The 20,525-nt window shown below is 40.4% G+C and overlaps 1 long non-coding RNA gene across 1 annotated transcript in view; it reads right to left on the bottom strand.

Annotated features, from left to right (window-relative positions):
* Positions 1-2,632: 2,632 nt before the first annotated feature.
* Positions 2,633-20,525, bottom strand: part of LOC306823662 — a 101,936-nt gene continuing 84,043 nt past the window's right edge. The window contains exon 3 of the long non-coding RNA XR_013779034.1: positions 2,633-2,821. This is a non-coding gene — a long non-coding RNA (uncharacterized lncRNA). The remainder of the gene's footprint in view (positions 2,822-20,525) is intronic.

Genomic DNA, 20,525 nt, shown 5'->3' with positions numbered 1-20,525 from the left:
AGGCCTCAGGCCACAGTACCTTCCCTGGGCTCATTGGCGCCCCTCCAGGTCACATTACAGGGGTAAATTGCTGCACAGCAACACTGTGTGTGTGTGTGTGTGTGTGTGTGTGTGTGTGTGTGTGTGTGTGTGTGTGTGTGTGTGTGTGTGTGTGTGTGTGTGTGTGTGTGTGTGTGACAGAGAGAATAAGGGAGAAAAAGAGTGAAGAAACCTTAGAGCACAAGTGTTTGTTGCTATAGCTGCAAACTCAATGAAGGCCTCGCTCTGCTCTGCATGGAGAAAATTAGCATATCATTACAGAATGACAAAATGTTCAACCTTGTTAAGTGAAGATGTGCAAAGAGTTTGTTCCAGGTTGAAGAATTATCCTTCATGCATTGACATGAAAACATCAATTAAAGAAAAAATGTTATGATGAGTTGTAACAATATTATATTGCTGAAGTGTTCAAATAGTGACTTAGTTTTTGGAATAATGACTTTATTCTAACAGTAGGTGCTGGGTGAACCTGAGGAAGCTGCTGGGTGAACCTGAGGAAGCTGCAGGTGAAACGTTTTGTTTGCTCGCAAAAAAAACGGTTAATTTATTTTCAGTGTGAAACGGATGGATAGAAACGTTGTCTTTCCAACAGCTTTACAGGATTACTGTGTAATGTAGCTTTATTTAAATAATGAGAAAACAATTACAGAACTTTTGTGATGCAACAACCTTTACAATCTGTTACCGCTCCCATAAGAGAAATGTACTGCAATGAATTTTTATAAAGCTAAAATGTTTCAACTTTACTCAAACTTCATGCACATTTTTCCCTCCAAATGTTGTAGAAAACTAAATGAAAGCATGCACGAATGTTATGAAAACACCTAATTAAGAATACACTACAAATAAACCACATGTGACATTCACAAGGAGAAGAGAAAAGAACAAAAAAGGTCAAGTCTTGTGCACCTTTACACGTGCGGCAGGAATATGCATCCATCACTATGTTGAGAACAAACATGCTGAAAAAGAACATGTTGCTGTCATGCCAAGCACCTTGCTGGCACTTCGAGAGAAGCCACTGGGGTAAAGTGCAGCGCAGTGAATCCATCCTGGGAACGAGAACAGACGGCTGATACGCTGCCCTCCTTTGCCCTGGCTGAAAGCTGAGGAGTTGGGCACCACACTTTAGAAACTGTTGGCAGCATTGCCAGGACTCTGCACTACTTATGTGTTTTGGAATGTCAGAAATTGATATCAGGGTAAGGTGTGGCCTGAGGAAAAATTGCTATGCTACGTACTGTATATAGACTGTATGGGATGTCTCCTGAAAATTGAAGGTCCCTAGCCTGCTTACAACAACCACATGGTTTGACTCTAGTGTGCAGATTTCTCTGTCCAGTATACACTCAGCCTTTCAGATAGTTTTCCATCCGATCAGGCCTCAGCGTTCCCCTCGGGTTCTCCCTGTTACTAAAGTTTACGGTTGATGGGACAGATTCCAAAGTTCTGCTGTCGGAAAAGAGACATTCTGGCTTCATGGTCACTTATTGCAGGCAGATTTTTATGGTTTTATTTTGGCTGAGAACTGGTGCTTTTGGCTCGAGCTGTCCACATCTGTGCTCCACAGGAGTGATCTTGTGCCTCCACTGCAGCCTTTCTGCACAAAACCGTATGGTGATCATACTAAACATCCAATCTTTAGGTGAGGACAATCACCTACAGAACTGGGCTTTGGGACTACGTTAATTTGGACAAATTATTTTATTTGCAAAGAATTTTTGTGGTTGCACTATTATAGCAGCTAACTTTAGGACTTCTTGAACACATTAAGTCTTTCATGAAAAATAAAACGTCCAATGGAAAGCAGAAACGATAAAATACTGTTTTTAAAAAGTCTGCAACAAAGAAAACTATTAGGAGGACTTGTGGAGCCAGCTGCATTTTAAATTGAGATGAAAGGCAAAAAGAGAAAGGAAAGAACTCGAGAGAGGAATAGAATTCAAAGGGAAATGTAGACCACAAGCCCCTATGAAGTCAAAGCGAGCCTATCTCTTTGAGTCAATTGTGGTTTTGCTCCACGATTTACTATAAAAACCTGGCAGTGTCCGTGGGGGCTAGTTAGCAGACCCCCCTTGATATGACTCGGGCTGGGTGGCTTCACCACATGCTTGGCCAGGGGTGAAGTGACTCATAAACACTAGGGGGTGGCTGGGTGTTCATCCACCTGTGCAAAGAGTACACTGCAGTACAAACAGGCACGATGTCCCTCTGCTTGGTCATCAGAAGATGACCAAAATTAAGGTGTTGATAAAATGCAAATGAAATTATTATTGTGATTTCTTTATGGGGGGCAAGGTGCAAAGTTTGCAGTGAGAAAAAGCTCTTTCAACTCTTGGACAGCTTCACAAACCGTCTGCACTGTCTTATAGCAAAACACAACAAAAACAGAGGGTTTAAAATCTTGTAGAAACTATTTGATGGAGAGACTTCAAGCTCATTTTTTAAACATTCTGACAACTGAAATAGACTGAAAGTATAGCATGTACTGAACACACTTTTTTTGCATAGATCTGACAAAAGTGCAAAAACACAATGTGCACCTTTGGTTTATTTCATGGTCTAGCTCCATTTTTCCACACATATATGTTATTACACATCTGTTTTCTCTCCCCTTTTTGTTCATTCAGAGAGAGAGAAAGAGCAAAATGGGGATACAGATAGGGGGAGGAAAAGCAGTGCAATACTATTACCATTTCCTGTTTCTGTGGAGCCAGGGGTCTTCGGGGAGCGAGCTGAGAGGAGTCCTGGCCACCAGCCGCCTCTGATAGGCCAAGACATGCTGTGGAAGAAGGATGAAAAATCATGAAACCTGGCTGCAGAGAAACCACTTTGAAATAATCCGAACGCAATGCTGGGAGCGCTCCTTTACCAGTACCTAATGGCAAATCAACCTAAAATCAGATAAGCACAACAATAATCACAGGAAAAGCTGAATATTGTAACAATGGCCACTTTGGTATGAAAAATCCCTTTGCTTTGAATATTACCTCTGTATATTTTCTTTGTGTGCACTTCTGGATGAAAGTAGCAGACTTAAAACACTAGCTTCAGGCATCTCATCTTTGCAACAGTGAAGCAACTGTTTCTAATTAAATTTTAGTATCATTTTCCCAAAAGTCTTTACCAAGAAAACATTCTTATAACTCTGAGTCTTTTACACTGTGGCTTTTCACTATAAACACTCATAATATTACACCACAACTTTATTGCCAAAAGAAAAAAGAAGCGGAAACATTTGCAAAGAAGTCTGTATGGTGGAGGTCAGAAAGGACTTCTTCTTTTTAAGCATTAGCTAACACACTCTACACTTCTGGGCCGCAAATCTTAATGTAATTACAAATGAAATAAAGCTATCATGTTTTTCAATCACTTATTGAATTATATAACTAGACACTCATGATTTAAGATTTTATGCTTGCAGAGTTATTGGTTTTATCATTAATTATGCTAATTAATTGGTTTTAATAGGGAACAAAACAAAAACTTTTTTCCTGACTGTAAAGGGAAGATTTGCATAATGAGCATGTTAACATTAAACTAGTAATCTGTCCAGTTAAGGATAAGTTAAAAAAACATTTATTGCCAAATTAAAAATAATTGTTAAGGAGCCCATGAAGCTCTTGGCCCACCCTGTAGGAGACCCCCTTTTCTCCCCTAACATTGCTTCCCAACACAACCTCCCGCCCAGCCAGCATGCTGCTCTCCTGACAGGCTCCGGCTCGGAGGCCCAGAGAAAACAAACTGGCTCTGATTGTGAAAATAGTGCCTTAGGGCCCTCCTGGTGCCCGCCGCTTATCTTACACAAGGCCAGCTTTGTGTACTGTGGGGGCTCCATGCTGGCTCACAACCACCCCACCAGGTGGACACTTCCACGGCCAAACTCTCCTCCTCTGTCAACCCTCCCTCCATCGCTTTCACTCTCTGCCCTCATGCGTACCGTGCCGCCTCCATTGAGACCGCTGTGTTTATTTTGAAAGGGGAGCATCAGGAAATTGATCCACAGGCCCCACACTGGTCTGTGGGCAGAAGCAATTCCTGAACAGCTGGAGATGATGAGACTTCCCAACCATGAAATGGCTAATGTTATTTAATAAACACAATATTTTAAAACAAACTTCATTTTAAAAATGATCACGTTTGAGTTGTAGCAGTTAAACTACATTTCCCACTAGCTTCTACAAGTCAGTACCTTTAAATGAACAGTTTTGTAAAGATAAGGTAATCGGCCTTTAAATTGAAATACTGTTCTTGTGTCAGTAAATAAACACCAGTGTAGAATCCATTTATTGATGATAGTTGGTCTGACTGCACTCCAGCTGGTGGGGATAAACCCCTTTCAGCTAGCTACTATTAAACCTCCTTCCCGGTGACTTTGCTAACAATTTAGCAAGAGGTAAACTGGTTGTATGTTGTCGGTGAAAACATAATTAACTTTACAGCCCTGTACATTTCCTACATACTCCACGCTTTACTTTTTGTACAAGCTGTCCCTCCAGTGCTACACATTTATGTCGTCCAACTTCTGAGTCAAAGCCTGGCACAGTAACTCTGGAACATGGGAAGAAGCTCTAGGCCAGTGTGGGCCAGATTGAAGTGTCTACACTGGTTGGAAGTTTGCACATGACTTCTATGAATTTAACTGGTATGCCTCATGGATCCATATTAATGCTGCCAATTTTGGGGCTAACAACAAGATGTTTCTTTTTGTGATATCAACAGCCATGTTGCTTCACATGTTGCTCTATTTTATGTGTTTGAGGGGTTTGTCCAAGGTGGGATTGTGGTCACACTTTTCAAAAAATAAAAACACTGCTTGATTATGTACCGGACTACCATTATGTTTAATTTATTCTGATAGATTGATGATAGACCTGCAGGCATGAAAGTTTAAAAAATAAGGAACAGCATCTTGAAAAACTTCACTGATTTGGTAACTTTTTTGTCTCAAAAGTTTCCTTTAGTTTCACAGGAGCCAGATAAACCTGTTAGGTTAGATGTAAGTGTATATATGAGGTAAAAAAAAAAACACAACAACTATTGGTTTAACTTACTTGGATTACTCCCAGAGAAATCAATTACATGCTCACATGTGTGAGACTGACAACACTAAAAAGGAAATAGAAATTGATGTCTTTTCAGATTCTGACTAGCAAACAGACAACACTTTGACAGGAATTAGAATGTGTAATCAGCACCTGTTTCAGGAGATTATCTGGTTCCATCAAAGTTGGAGTAGAATTAGATAATAAAACTAGGGAGAGAATAAAAGATGGGTCATCATTACAGGCTTTCATGACTGTAATTACATCAAATACCAAACACCGCAAATATGTGTTGGCACACATCCAAGATGGCAAAGCAAAGATGTTAGAGCACTAATAGGGTAGCATTGTGCTATGGTTGCTGGGCATGTCTATTGGAGTGATATTTGACAACAATCAAATGGCTGCCTGTCTGTCTGATGTTCAGCCAAGACAGATTGTCAGTATGAGAACAGATGCTTCAGTGTAGCTGGCTTCAAAATAGCTGGAAACAATATTTGTATCACCATCATTGGAAAGTCAATGATAACTCACCCACAGCTATGACTGATGTTTTTCCCCCCGAGGTCATGAGCCAAGCCGAACTTCCAGCTGTGCCAAGCGGACTGTATAATAAAGATGTTTACCGCAGGCTATTCACTGAGCAAGACAGTATTTAACAACAAAGCTACAAGCCAGCAACTGTATTTGTTAATATACTCAACACATATCGTGGTCGACAAAACCTTTACCTTTTGGAGCCACCTGAACTCTTCATTTGCGGCAACAGTTGGTGAAACTCAGTGCATAAGTTCTGCTGGAGTGCATTTTTTTTGCTATACTTGTATGGTCTTAGGAATTATCAGTCTGACTTTAAAATAAACTTTAGAGAAAAAGTGACACATATTTTTAACAGATGTTCACAACAACAAAGTCTTTAAAAGATAACCAAACTTATTGAAGCAAGTATTAGAAAAACAGAACATTCAAGGAGTTTAGACAACAAGTTTAAACACCACTGAAGATCTGTTTTGTTCATTTCTAGTCAATTATCTGTTTGGATCACACCATGGGTGTGTGATCAGTTAAATGGGTTATTTCAGCACTTTTTTTGATCTTTTTAAAAACCCTTTCGGAGTAAGGACTCAAAAGTATGTAAAAAAACTGAACTTTAACTAGGGTCTAAGGTCTAACTGATAACAAACTCAGGATGGAGAATAATTGCTATATCTTTTATTCTCCTAAATATATCAAAGTATATTGTAGAATACAAAATTTCAACTTCAGATTGTCATTTTTAAATATAAAATAAAGCAGCAAAAAACAATACTAGCATGAAGTGTGTCAGTGAATTTGCTTTACAACATGTGTGAACGATACAATATCGATTGTATACAGTAAATGAACTTAAAGGATTTCAGACAAGATTTCATCAAGAACTATATTCTGGTCAAAATGATGTCACCAACGTAGTGGTTCGTGACTTTGTAGTTGTTACAGTAATGCCATTCTTCCTTCACCTCATATGTACGCTTTGTTAAGTGATAAACGTTGTCTTTGAATTAAGACACAAATTGAACACTGGATTGAACATTTCACCTGCTGAACACAAGATTCACCAGAGTATGCTAATTAGCATGACGGTGTTAGCATTTAGCTCAATGCACGGCTGTTTCTCAGTGTCACCTCACACAGCTGACTTTTAGTCTTAATATGAGTTAATTTATTTTGAGTTTGAAGATAAAGATAACAGCACAGTTGCCTTACAGTTTTGTATGAATCCACAAAGCTGAGTTTATGGTGCTAACCCATCAGTAACCTTAAAAAACTGATGATTGATGGAGCCTGGTGTGGGCTGTAAGCAGCCTTTAGACCAGTTTACATGTGGGTGGACAGAGTGCTCACTGTTGTTGCCAGTTAAGAAAAAGTGAGTCGTCCATTACGCAAACGCCTTACATAATGGATAAGTGAGGCAGTGGTTGGTGAAGAAACTGGTGGCTCTGGGATGTCACAGTGTTTCCAATGAATCTCTCCCAGTATGACTGCTGAACTATGAGGTGAAAATCATGATTTTATGAGATTTTTAAGTTGACTGAATGACTGACGAAAGCTGATCAACACAGATGATTTAGATGGCTGAACTTTTACTCCTACCACATTCCACAGCTGTCAACAATTGTGGAACAATTTAGAATAATTCTGATGATTCTCAAGTTAAAGTGTGCTAGTTTCTTTTTCTCCAGCATCACAGAATGTTTTTATCATGCAGTCATTAGATGATGGTAAGTAAATTGACAACAGCAGGCATCTTTAGTTGACAAAGATTATCTTGGCGATTTGAGAGAGAGTTTTGAGAGATGTGCCTACTTCAAGTAATAACTCTGTCATAAACTCTATTTGAAGACAATTCAGCCAAGCTGGCAATTATTAATGTGCCAAATGATCAAAAGTGTGATATAACCACTGCTAACACTCTCAATATAAAAAAGAAATTGTACATGGACTCACCTTACAATGACATAACATACCTGTCTAAGTAAATTATCTTAAAAGCAAGACAAAGTCAGGCTTACATTTTCAGTGATAAACGTTTTTTACCTTAACATCCAAAGTTTGTCAAAAAAAAAATCAAAGAAATCTAAACATCTTCTTGCCAGATTTTCAGTGGAATACATCTAAGGCCAAAGATAATTCTTCAACATACATAAAGGAAGTAATCTTAATCTCAGATGCAACAACCTTTTCGTACAAATGTAGAATCCATTTATTAATGGTATGACTTAAAAATACCATATCATGTTTTCCCTGGTTTTAAATGCTCTTTCTTGTGGTTTCCGGTGTCTTGTGCATGTTTAGGCGCAAGCACAAGCTCCCCTTGGATGACTGTAGCATTCCCAATACGGAAAACGGGGCGGGACATATCCAAGAACAAAGCAGAACGATTGACTAATTATGAGAGAGCAGATCAGCTGACCAATTAGATCAGATTTGGCACACCTGGGTACCCTGCTAGTTTTTTTTCTCTTTGTGGAGGATTCAGAGCAGAAATACAGGCAGACAAGACCACCTGTACAGAGCAGCAGTACATGAAAACAGACACTTTTTTCAAACATTAGCAATCGAGAATGTACTTTAGTCGGCACATAAATTAGATATATGAACCCCAAAAAGGGCATAATATGGGACCATTAAGTTTCATCCTGAAGATGTATCCAAACAGAAGTGAAGCACCTATTCACTTTTAAGAAAGTTCGAATTCTTGACGATTTTGGATAAACAGCGAATGAACCAAGGTGTACATTATTATTTCATTATGTTCACGTAACGTTAGGAAACTGTTTGTTGACACATTGGCAGAAAAAAATGCTCCTTTAATCATGGAAATATTGAATCCATAACTATGACACTCTTTCCCCAACCTTAACCAAGTGTGTAGAGACCTGAAAGTTCACTTTATTATAAAATAACAGAGCCTGTTGAAAAACAGTTCTAAAGATTTCAGATTTAACGGCAGTGACCTTCATTAATGATAATAATAATAATGTGTTTGTTTTATAGTATAAACACCCAAAGATGCTTTATTAGTGGTTATCCACACACACAAATAAAACAAAGAATAAACATACTTTTTTCCCAATATGTCAAACCCTCCATCCATCTATCCATGAGATTCATATAATTCTCACTTTCACTGGACACATGAAATAGACAGCCGTCAAGCTTTGGTTTAAAGGAAAACAGCCTAATAATTAAATTATCTTAATAACAGTGGTTTAGCTCTGCTGGCAGCTGTGTACACAGAGACAGAGAGCATGACACAAAGTCCACTTAATCATTCAGGTCTTTATTCAACTGGGACGATAGGGAAGTGGGGATGGATAAAGGATTTTTTTTTTTTTTAAAGTAGATTTCAAAGAATGAACTGATTTTATTCTGTCCTTCTGGTTATGTGTTTCACTTTATCTCTGCAGTGTTCACATTTGTACAAAGGCAATGGGGAAACTAATGCCTTCCATATGGAACATGGAAATGCTAAACTCAAAAGCCTTGTTTGAGGTACAAACTGTTGCACCAACCATATTTCAGTTGGAATTCATTAGGAAGTTTGGGCTCAGATTTTCTTATGGAAACCAAAAGAAAAGAGAAATGTGGATGAGGCTGTTTTTTCCAAGGTCCTTGGAGAGTGTGTAAGTGATCTGAGACACTCAGGGTGGCGTCTGGATGAGCCTGGGTTTGGATCAGGACCCTGCATCTGGGGCACATGTGCCTCCAGAAGGGACAGAAAGACAGAGAAACCGAGCCAAAAACCATTTTCTTTTTCTCTCTGTTTCATTTTTCCTTTGTCTCAACTGAAACCAAATCCTATGGCTTCCCTGAAAAAGCTAGATTCTGCACCTATTTGTAAGTCAAAAGTTGTAGTTATCAAACGGCTTTCATGAGATGATGTGTACAAAAAAAAATCATAATCCAACGTGTTTATGAAAAATACCTTCTTGACACGCTCAATTGAAAAATTATCCGTGCAAACTCCAGATTTTCTCAGTGGTTAAATGTGTTTGGTTGTGGAGTAGAGGCCAAACCAGCAACAGATACACTATACTACGAAAACAATAAAAAACAAAACAACAACAGCAGAGAGATAAACAAAGTAAAGCTGTGGATGTTTTGGTTTTCTGACTAAACATGCCACATCCAGTCCCCCCTCGCAGTCTTCTGGCATCTCTCCGGCTAGCCCTCCATTAGCAGCATCAGGAGGCCCGGGGCAGCCGACAGGAGTGTGACCGGAGATTATTGTCCTGTGTGCTTGTTTGGGTTAAGGCTTTAGATGGGGAAATGGGATTAGGATGGGCCCGGCTGGAGAGACGCACACTAATGGGAAGCAGAGAAGCGCTTGCCTGATCCTCCTTCGCTCACAGAGAGCAACCCTGTTATCCCACCTGATTGGATTAGCCCCCTGTTAAATGTGCTATGATAAGGGAGGACCACTGCTGAGGCTCTCCTCGGTGCTGCCGTGCTGGAAGCACACAGATACTGTAGAGGGAGCGAATAGATTCCTGCATACTCTTTTTAATGGTTGATATCTGTTTCATGCTTGGCTCTGGCTCTGACACAATGGTTTAAACAGAGGGTAACAACACTGGTCACCATCAATATGACATTATTGTCCTTGCTAGGATTGTTCATATATTTTCATTAACAGCATAAATATGTGTAGTATGCTATTTGTCCAACTACAGACCACAATAAAAAAGTGCCTAACAGTAACTGCACCATGCTTCCCTGAGCTTTTTATTTGCATGCAAATCTTCCAGACTCAAACTTGCTAATTGCAGCCACTCTACCAATCAGACAGTAATTACTGGTATCCTGCTTGCCTTTCCTTCCAATGGCTGAGCAGCTAATTTGAGCCGCGGTTTAAACAGCTGGAAAACAGCATCCTGTGGCAGTACTGCAGGCCTGTGTTGGAGCGTGCATGAATGCATGTCTGTGCATCTGTTGCTATGGTGTATGTCACTTTTTTGGAAATACATTGTAAGGTATATTAAATTAAACTAGTAGGAAAATGTGCCTCTAAACACGACAGGCAGAAATCTCAAAAGTCATATTTCTCCAGAATCTTGTGCATCATCTTCGCAGAAGTCAGCACCTCTATCAATGTGTTAACTCTATCTGACCTACCTGTCAGCTCAGTCGCAGTCCCTGTGATTGATTAACATTTTATTAATGTTCCCATTTGCCGGTTCAGGTGATACGGTGCGACACACAGCGCCTACTCTAGGTGATGATTGGATTAAAAAGGTTACTGATCCCATAATTGCTTTTAAATTACACTCCATGTGAGCGTGTGTCATTAATGTAATGATTATCCACATCACACCAATGTTACCTCAGTGAGTCTTTAGCCATTTAGTCTTGATAAGGTGACATGTCACACTCATCATCAAACGCAGACGTAATACGCTCAGACAAAAAACAACATTTCAACAACTTCTTTCAAGGAGACATCAAATAAATGTAGTTAAAAGTAAAAGCAGGGACTTCCTGTGTTCTGAGTGTCAGTTCGTCCCATGCAGGTCTTTTAGGTCGTGAGGAGAAGTTACAATGCCACAGCTAATGCCACTAACAACATAAGGTAAAGGTAAACATGTTATCAATTAAACTAAAGCCACCACCTGTCCGACTGACAGCCACTTAAGGAATTAGCTCTTGGTATACAAATCACTGTTAGCTAATTAACTAAATCGTTGTTAATGGCTTAGTACGTTAAAAAGGTTTTACCCTGGAGTTAAAAAAAAAAATAAGCAGCAAGTAAAGGTTCTGTTTGTCTCCTGCTACACAAACTTATTTAGCCAGTTTTATGATGTGTTGTCATGCTAATTCCCTCATGATTACATTGTCTTCTATTAGCTGCAAACAGAAACTTTCTGTTTTACCATTAACACATACTTCTTCCTCTTACTTGATCTAATCCCAAATACACTTTTCTCCTCCAGAGTCATTTCCCCACTTTGCACTACTTTTCATTTACGGGCTGTTTCCTATTGCATGTTTTCATTTCTATCTCATCTCTTGCTCATTAGCTGCAGAGCTGCGACTTCAGCAGAAACAGATTGAGGATGTTTATTCTGCATCATCTTGATGTTCCTGTTATGTTATTTTGCAAACAACAAAAGTGGAATATTTACTATAAACATTTGTCGTAGAAACTGTACTGCCTCCAAACATGATTAACTGAAATAGCCTGTGCATGGTTATGATGTGAGGTTTGCTTTTAGTTCACCATCAAAAAATGGTAAACACTTTGAAATAAAGAAATAATCTTAATACATTCTTTCCATCCCGTTCACTGTGCTTATTCCACTTGTTTGTGATCATCCAGTAAAATCCTTCCATAAAGAGAGCTTAATTCCTCTTGTCATGAATGTGTCACTTGAGTTTCTTGGCTTAATACATTTAGGCTAAGGACCTTATAACAGTTTGTCTTATGTCCCACTGATTGTTTCTGTGGTTATGATTAATGTAAACCTAACTTGAACCCAGAATACGCTGACAGGAAATCAGTAGTTGAGTGGAACCTGAGAAGACAGGTAAAGGTTATGTTAAGGAATCCAGTTAATAAAAAAAGAAATCTTGCTCCTTTTATTCTACTACAAAGGACTGAGTCAGTGATGCCATCAAAAATGAGCACACTCGTTCTGTATTGACAGTTAACGATGATTCCTTCTGATTGATGCAGTAGTCGCATTTTGAAAGACAAAAACAATTGGGGTGGGGTGGGGGGGATTATAAATATCAGTATTTCTTATTTGCCTTTCTTACTGATAGAAGATTCTTTTATGTTGTTTCCTGCCAGAGGAATATGACTGAACATTTTTCAACTCGACTAACACGAGTACATTTCTGTTTAATCTGTGATTGTTTACTTGTGTTTTTATTACTTTGGATAGTGTTTGGTGCATTTGCTAAACTTTGTGGATGCAAACCTTTCACTAACTTTTTAAAGAACAAAATCTGTTTAAATACTTTTAAAATCCTCAGATAATACATATACATTTTATTTGGATATTTGGACAAGAATTGGCTGAGAAAGCACACAGAAATCACACATGGGTAAATGTGAAATGTGAATCATGCAGAGTAATGTGCAAGAAGAATATTTATCAAATGAATATGATGTGATTCTCTGCTCCCTAATGGTTGGATTATACAGAATATTTGTAGTACAGTGAAGGGGGAATGTGTGTTTGTAATTTATGTGTTAAACTATGCAAATCTGCATGCTTGTGTGTATGTCTGTGCAATGCATTATCTGTGCATATACAGTATGTGTGTTGGCATTCATATTGTAAATGTATGTCAGCGTGTTCATTGTGCTGTGTTTGCGTGTGTGCTTGTGCATGTCTGTGGGTCTCTCTCATCCTGTGCAAGTCGTGAAACTTAACTGCTTGCACATGTGGAGGATTTTCAAGTGTTTAGAATAAAGTTAGTTTCAAGAAGTAAAAAAAAAAAAAAGTAGAGGAGGGCGGTGGAGGGGGGGGGCATCTGAGCTGTCTGCAGCAAGAGACAGCCAGCCTGAGCCCCCTCCCTCTGCTGAAACCAATGCCTTTCTCTTCCTCAACTCACAGGAGTAAAGGTCAGAGGTCACAGGGGAAGATCTCCATGATTGGACACAGGCCTGTTGTATCACAAGTGGAGGGCACAGTAAAGCTGTGTAATGTGACACCCCCCAAGAGTCTGATCAAAGTGATGTCATACATGTAAATACCAAAACATCTAATTACTAAATGTTTGAGTTAAAACAAAGAAAAGGTTTAAAAAAAGAAAAAAAAAGTTGTGCATTCCACTCAAACTCCTCTACACCCCTCCTCTCACCCGTTCTTAGGGGGGAGATAAAGTGTTCCAGAGACGGGAAAGCGAGCACAATTTTCAAAGATGTATCAGAGGGTAAAGATGGAAAAGTGCTTTTAATCTTGTGTAACCCTATAGGGCTTTAAATGGGAAGGACTTCAGAGAAGGGATCCTTTAAGGAGGACATATAATCCTAATTAAAACACAGAACAGAGCTCCCGCTAGATCTGAGGGGGGGCCTCAGATTTAGCTCAACCATCATCTAGTGCAGGGTCTTTTATTAGTGTTGAAGCCACACTAATGAAATAATGGTCAAAGACTAAAGAAGCAAATCAAGTGATCATTATTATTGCCATTACACACTGCTCTAATGAATGCCTTCACTTTATGTAAACCCGCTGTTTGTAGCATGCTGGCTTCAAAGTATGCATGAAAACCACTACGATCTATCCGAGGGTCATTAGGGTTTAAATCATGTGAAGGTTGTCTATCTCTAACTGAATGCCTCTAAAAGAGCAGCAGGAATACAGATCTATCAGGACTATTAGCGTTTAGATTGTAGGGCTTATTTAAAGAAACAAGATTTCTCTAATAATTAAAATAAAAGCATTTGTGCCTTGTGTTTCCTTCTTATAAGTATACATTTTACTCATTCTAAGCAATGCATCTTTTTTTTTTTCCCCAACAAAAACGTGTCTTCCCCCCCAACTCCCTAACCCCCCCTGCCCTGCCATTGATCAGGGTAATTGAGAACAGCTATGTCCCCCCAACTTCTCCGCCGTCCTCTCTACACTGCCCCTCCCCAGCCTCTTGAAAGCCCAGACATCTGGTCCGCATACACCCCAAAGTCTTCATCAAACCCCCCCCCCCCCAGTCACCTCAGAGCCCCCTGTCCTTCTCGGGAATAACCAGACAGATTCCCAAGACATTTGAGAGGCCAAAGAACAAGAAGATGTAGTGGAGGGAGAGGGAAAACATAAATACAAAGAGGAAGAAAACGATGGAGAACACGCGAGAGAAAAAAGCAATAAAAGTGAAACCACAAAGGAAAGGATTTTTCTATTGAAATAAAAACCCTGTTGTGAAGCAAAACACGATGTAGCGTACGAGTACATGTTGTCTTTGGTGAATTTTACTGATTAAACCTGCATTTTTTTAGTGTTTCTTACAATGAGTTTTACGTGTATCTCTACTTAAATGAACATCTTCATAGCAGGGACTGGAGAAAAACATCATTTCAAAGGTGACAAAAGAGGCCTGATTCTCCAGCCGAGGGATCATTAGCCTTTATCCATACACATAGAGAGATATAAAGGCTACAGAATAAGGTATTACAGCACTATAAAGAACTGGCTATATCACCTGTGAAAACACATTACGCCACCCTGAACTGCTTTTATGTTTCCTTTCCTGTCTGCAATCGAAGAGAGGAAGATAGAAAGAGAAGTCTAGGGTTTTAAGTTTTATGTATATGTGTAAATGTTTGTGTGTGCACAAATGTGTGTGCGTGTGTGTGTGTGTGCGTGTGTGTGCGCGCACGTGTGTGTTCATTCAGCTGCAGCGGCGGCGGCGTTGGTGTAAGTTACGTGTTACAGATAGAGATCAGGCAGGGACAGATTTAATTAACAGATATCTCTCCTTAATGTAGATTCTTTTGGCTCCCTTAGATACATCCTCCTTGTGCTTATCCAACCAGAAATAACTTATCTTGGCTCTGCACTAGTCCTAATGTATTTCCTACAACGTTTAAGGGACCAGGGGTTTCAGCAGAGAGACTACACCTTCATGTTTACTCACAGCAAACAGCGCTGGGCGAGATTAGCGCTCTGAGAGTTGTCGCTAACATCTGCAGTATGTATTACATTCACATACATTCTTTTTCTTGTACAGCTTTAGGAAATGTGTGTATGTATGTGGGTGGGTGCCTGTGTGCATATGTGAGTGTGTGTGTGTGTGTGTGTGTGTGTGTGTGTGTGTATTAATTTGCTCGCCATAAACCAAAGCTAATAGAGATTTGCCCTTTTAACTATCTCTCAAGGTGACCAGATTACTGACATCAATTAAAGCAGGTCCCATTGGCTGGAAGCCCAAAGCACATGCTCACCCTGAGAGGAAAAGAAGGGATCATCGTCCAATAAATCACCCAAGGAAAGGAGAGAAGAGGGGGGGAGAGAAGGAGGAGAAAAGTGAGTACGAGAACGAGAAAAAAAGCAATACAGAGAGAAGGATATCAGCATCATCACCATAGAGGTTATTTGCCTTACAGCAGGATACATGGAGACTGTTTTAAAAATGCCAATAATGAAATAAAGTTAATGGATTCCAAATATGGATTTTACAGTAGGTACAGTGCTACAGTGAAAGTCACCAGAGCCCAATGAACTGCAGAGAGTCAATGGGATGGAATAAAGAAAATATGAAAGACAGTTTGAGTGTTAAGTAAATGAAGGTCAGAGGCAGCTTCCTGTACTGAAAATCTGATGCAACTTGAATGCAACAAATGTGTTTGTTTGTTCAATAGCACCCCTTCATACACCACACAGCAGTTAAAGAGTAAACACGTTTGCAAGTTGAAAGGATGCGTGTTGCGTGTGCATGTTTAGAGGAGGCTGAACTGTTTTGTGTGTGTGTGTGTGTGTGTGTGTGTGTGTGTGTGTGTGTGTGTGTGTGTGTGTCCCAAAGGCAATATGCCCGCTCATTAACACTTTCCACTAATAGTTGTGAGCTAAAGTTGCGTTAGTGTGAGTCACTCCAATATCTAAGTCGGCCGGCAGGCAGCCCACTCCTCTCACACTTAACCTTGTGGATTCAAAGTATTACACATCATTACAGAGGAATGTGAGGGCCTGTGGCTCGCTGGCTTCTTTAAGAGAGAGATCCACGAGTCGAGCTCCCGTATTTACCCCGAGTCTTTTCTTTCACAGTGATTCCCAGTTAGCTGTGGTGTAGGGTTACTTGAAACTGAATCAGTGGTGAATTCATTCTGCAGGTGATGCAACGTCAACGTCTATGTGTGGGTGGAATAACAGCTAATAATCCCTCCCTCATCGGCATGTGTACTGTGTACGAGTACGACACAAAGCTATTGCTTTAGGGCTCACACATAATTCATTCATCAAAAGTGTATCAAGGTTAAACGTAGTTGTGAGAAGCATGTCGTTTCGTGAAGACAGCTGAATTCCAGAGGTATTTTGAGCATCAAAGTCGGCATGCATTCCTCGCATGCCTGCACCTATTGATGAAATGAAATGTGTAGCGCGACCACTCAAACACACACTGCCAACACACACAAGATGAGTCCATCATTAAAAGGACTAAAATACAATCCAATGACACATAGCACTCTGTTTAAAAGCATACTTTGTGGGGGGATGAGGAACTTTAATTAACCTGGGCTGCAGACCTGAAGGGGGGGGGGGGTTCAGTTATGCGCTGGCCTCTGGCATGCTGCCTGTCCGGCCCTGAGAGGTGAAATATACTGTTATGGATCTGAAGTCAGCGCCATGCAATATTCTCTGCCTTCACATGGACATTAACCTTGCAGGTGTGAACACGGACACAGATTGGGACAGATGATAGAAAGAAGGGATACAAGAGATGAGGTGGCAGATGAAGGAAGGAGGGAGGGAGCAGAGAGAGGGGGGAGAAATTGCACGACAGCTTAACCACACGTAATGTGTTCTCACTGGCCTCTTATTATAAACTTATTGGGATTGCTCTTATTTAAATAAGAGGCACATTTAAAGTACTTGTCAGTTGTTTAACCAAAGACGGTATGATACAAACAATTGATTGGAAAAAAAGAGTAAAAATGTATTTGATTTTTTGAACAAGTCGGACTTTTCCCTGCATGACTGAAACTGGATATCTGAACTTGTTAGTCCATAACGCACCACCTGCTCCTGTGGCCTATCCTATCTTTCTACCACCCCCACCCCCACCCCACCCCCGGGTAGTGGCTCTGTGGACATCGGGTCCAGCTTTCCCAGACAGTGATTTAAAATAACAATTGCATGCATATCAGATTTCAGGCCCCTGAAATACATGTGAGATGAGGTAATGTGATCAGTCCAGAGCGCCATCCAAATCTCTCTCTCCCTTTGTGCATGACTATATGAGTGTGTGTATGTGTGCGTGTGTGTGTGTATTAACTATATTTGTCTTGAGGTGTTCTGCAGATTTTTTACATATTTGTGCAATCTGATTCTGTTGATTCTTTTAGAGAAGAATGTAGTGTTTCTGGAATAAATACAACCATAAATATCTATGTCTAATCTTCATCATATTGGACAGTGAGTGAAGAGTCTGTGCTTAGCACCTGTTTTCAATTACAACTGAAGTCAAAATGGCATTAAGCTCTTACATGGTTTCATTGAGTCAAAATTACAACTCAATTAATACCTCATAAAACGGTCACAGAGTTAACGATTGAGCGAAGAAACGGACCCATAACGTTAAAATGAGAAGTCGGGGCTGCAGAGCCTCGCTGCACATGGAGAAACACAGGACGCTTGTCAGCCCAGTAAGTGCCAGTGAGTAAACACTAATAATAGCTTCCATAAAGCCACTCGCATGGCACTGTGGGCCAGGCCTGCGGGGACCATTAAAAAAACGCTGCTGCTCAGGGCATCCCCCACAAAATCCGGGCAGAAGTGGTGGTGGTTTTTACATGACACTGCTGGATGGCAGCAGCACGGCGTGGTGATAAGAGCGACTTGTAGAAACAAAGAGCCAAAGGGACAGATATGATGAGCAATTAGAGAGGAGAATAAAAGCAGCCATTATGGTAGGGGGAAAAAAAGAAATCATGCAGGTGAGTGCTCTGCTGTGATGGAGCAGCGGTCTGATTAACAGGAATATACCAGGAGAATTGTTTTTCTGATTAGGAGGGACTGCAACTTAGCATGGGAATTTCTATTCGCAGGGATGATTTGTGGACTTCTCAACCAGCTTTGCATTAAACACTAACAAACTACCTGAAAACAGTACATAAATAAAATATTAGAAAGGCAAGAATGGATAAGCAAGTTACCTGGAGTATAACGTGCAGGGTTTTTTTCTCTCCTCTTTTTGTTAATTCTAACTCTGGCAACCCCCTAAAGTCCAGCACTGTCCCTCATCTCAATCCCCCAGCTTTAATAAATATACACTCCCACTTTAATCTCACAGTAACACGTCCATCTCACCGTTGAGACAGGTTGAAAATCACTCACTCCTATCCTCCCCCACATATCCCCTCTATTCTCCTGGTCCCCTTTCCCCTCCCATGACAGCTACCTTTCAATCAGGTAATCATTGGTTAAGTAGTCATTTTCTATTTCTTTCTCCTATTGAAGGCTGGCCATGTAGAAAAGGCAGGGCCATGTAGGTATGGCTGCTAATAGGCCTCCAGACAAGGCCTCCCTATTCTGTCAGAGGGAGCTGAGAAGGAGAGCCTCTTATCAGTGAGCCACAGCCGCCATCCCTCACCAAATTGGCTTCTTCGTACCATCTCCCCCTTCTTCTCCCACCCCTTCTCGTTTCTCCCCCCACCACCATTCCCACTTGCTTATCCATAACTGCTACCTGCCCCTGCAACTTTTCATATAACTGAACAAATCAAAAGCGGCCTTTTTCATTTGTTCGGATCATTGCACTGTATAAGGAATGACGACAGATTACCTCACAGGTGCAATGTGCTTTACTGGAGGGTGGCCATCGGAAAGAGTCAAACCTTCATTCTGAGAAACCTCTTTTCTGTAATTTTCCATACTTCTCTTTCTGTTTCTCATTTTTAATTTTTTCCTCCACTTCTCTCCCCATTTCTGTTTCCAATTGTTAAGTGAAAACACTCACACAACTTCTGCCATAAACTGCAATAGAGCATTACACATTGTACGATTTTTTTCTCTGCCTTTTTTTTTTTTTTTTTTCAAATATTCCTACACATTCCCTTTTATCCCTGGATGTGCGCAATTAAAGTGCAATCTCCGCTCCCCCCACTCCCCTCAGTCCCATATGTTGTTGAGTGCCGGAGCTGTTGAGAAAGAGAAGTGTTAACCTCCTCTCCAAAACCGCAGGCAGAAGGGCTGCATTCCACCCAGAGTACTCAACGTGCTGTTTATCTGCATCCATGCACTCTGTTACCATGGAAACCCCCCAACCAAATACACTGGTTTGTTCAACTCTGTTTAATTTTTTTCCTCCTCCCCCCCATTTTTTTTTTTTTTTGATTTCATCACTGGGCTCTCATGCTCACTCTCACTAAGATAAACAGAGACGGAGCCCAGGATTCTGCCAAACCTTCGCAAGTTTATTTTGAGTCTCCGCCCGGTTCGGTCCATGACGCTAGTTTCCCTATCCCCTCTCACTTTTCACAGACTGAAAATTGGAAAATGCTCATCGTTCGTGAGGCAGAGGAGAGACCAGAGTTGTGTATTATTTTTTTCATTTTTTTTTTTTTTTTCTTGGCTCAGCTCATCAGAGACATAACGCCCCAAATAGTTTCAGCTCGGCGTGTTCTTCACACGGCTTACGACATGTCAAATTTTTAGATGAGACTTGTCTAAAAAAGTGTGGCCTCTGGGAGCAGTGAGGATTCATTATTTATCTGTTTACACACTGTCACCACCGCCTGAAATAAACAAATTTTATCACTCCCTTTCATACACAGAGCACACACTCGTCATATATTCATATTCAGGAATTCAGGGGACGCCAGTGAGATGAGGCCTAAAACTCACATTAATGGAGCTGCCTGTAAGACGACACTTTGTTCTCTTAATTAGCACTTCTTCTCCTCCATTCAGCCAGCGTTCCAATGGTTGACTATTCCTTTATTAGGCAGGATTCCATCTCCAGCTTTCCAATAGGCACTTAACTCCTGCCTAATAGAGGATTTTCCCACACTTCCTCTGACAAGCCATTCAACTGAGAAGAGTTAATTTGTTTCTAATGCTTGGCTAATGGAGGATCCTGATGGCAGGAATTGAGTGCAGGATTTTTGAGGATTGACTTCCTCGCCACAACCTCTTTTAAAATGAAGCCTATATGATGAGGATTTTTTTTCCTCTCATGAACCACAGAGAAGCGGCAAGATTGAGTGTACCATGAGGTGTTATTGAATAAAAAAGA

This window comes from Symphodus melops (assembly GCF_947650265.1).
Source record: "Symphodus melops genome assembly, chromosome: 1".
NCBI lineage: Eukaryota > Metazoa > Chordata > Actinopteri > Labriformes > Labridae > Symphodus > Symphodus melops.
This window is presented reverse-complemented; position numbering and strand designations above follow the sequence as displayed.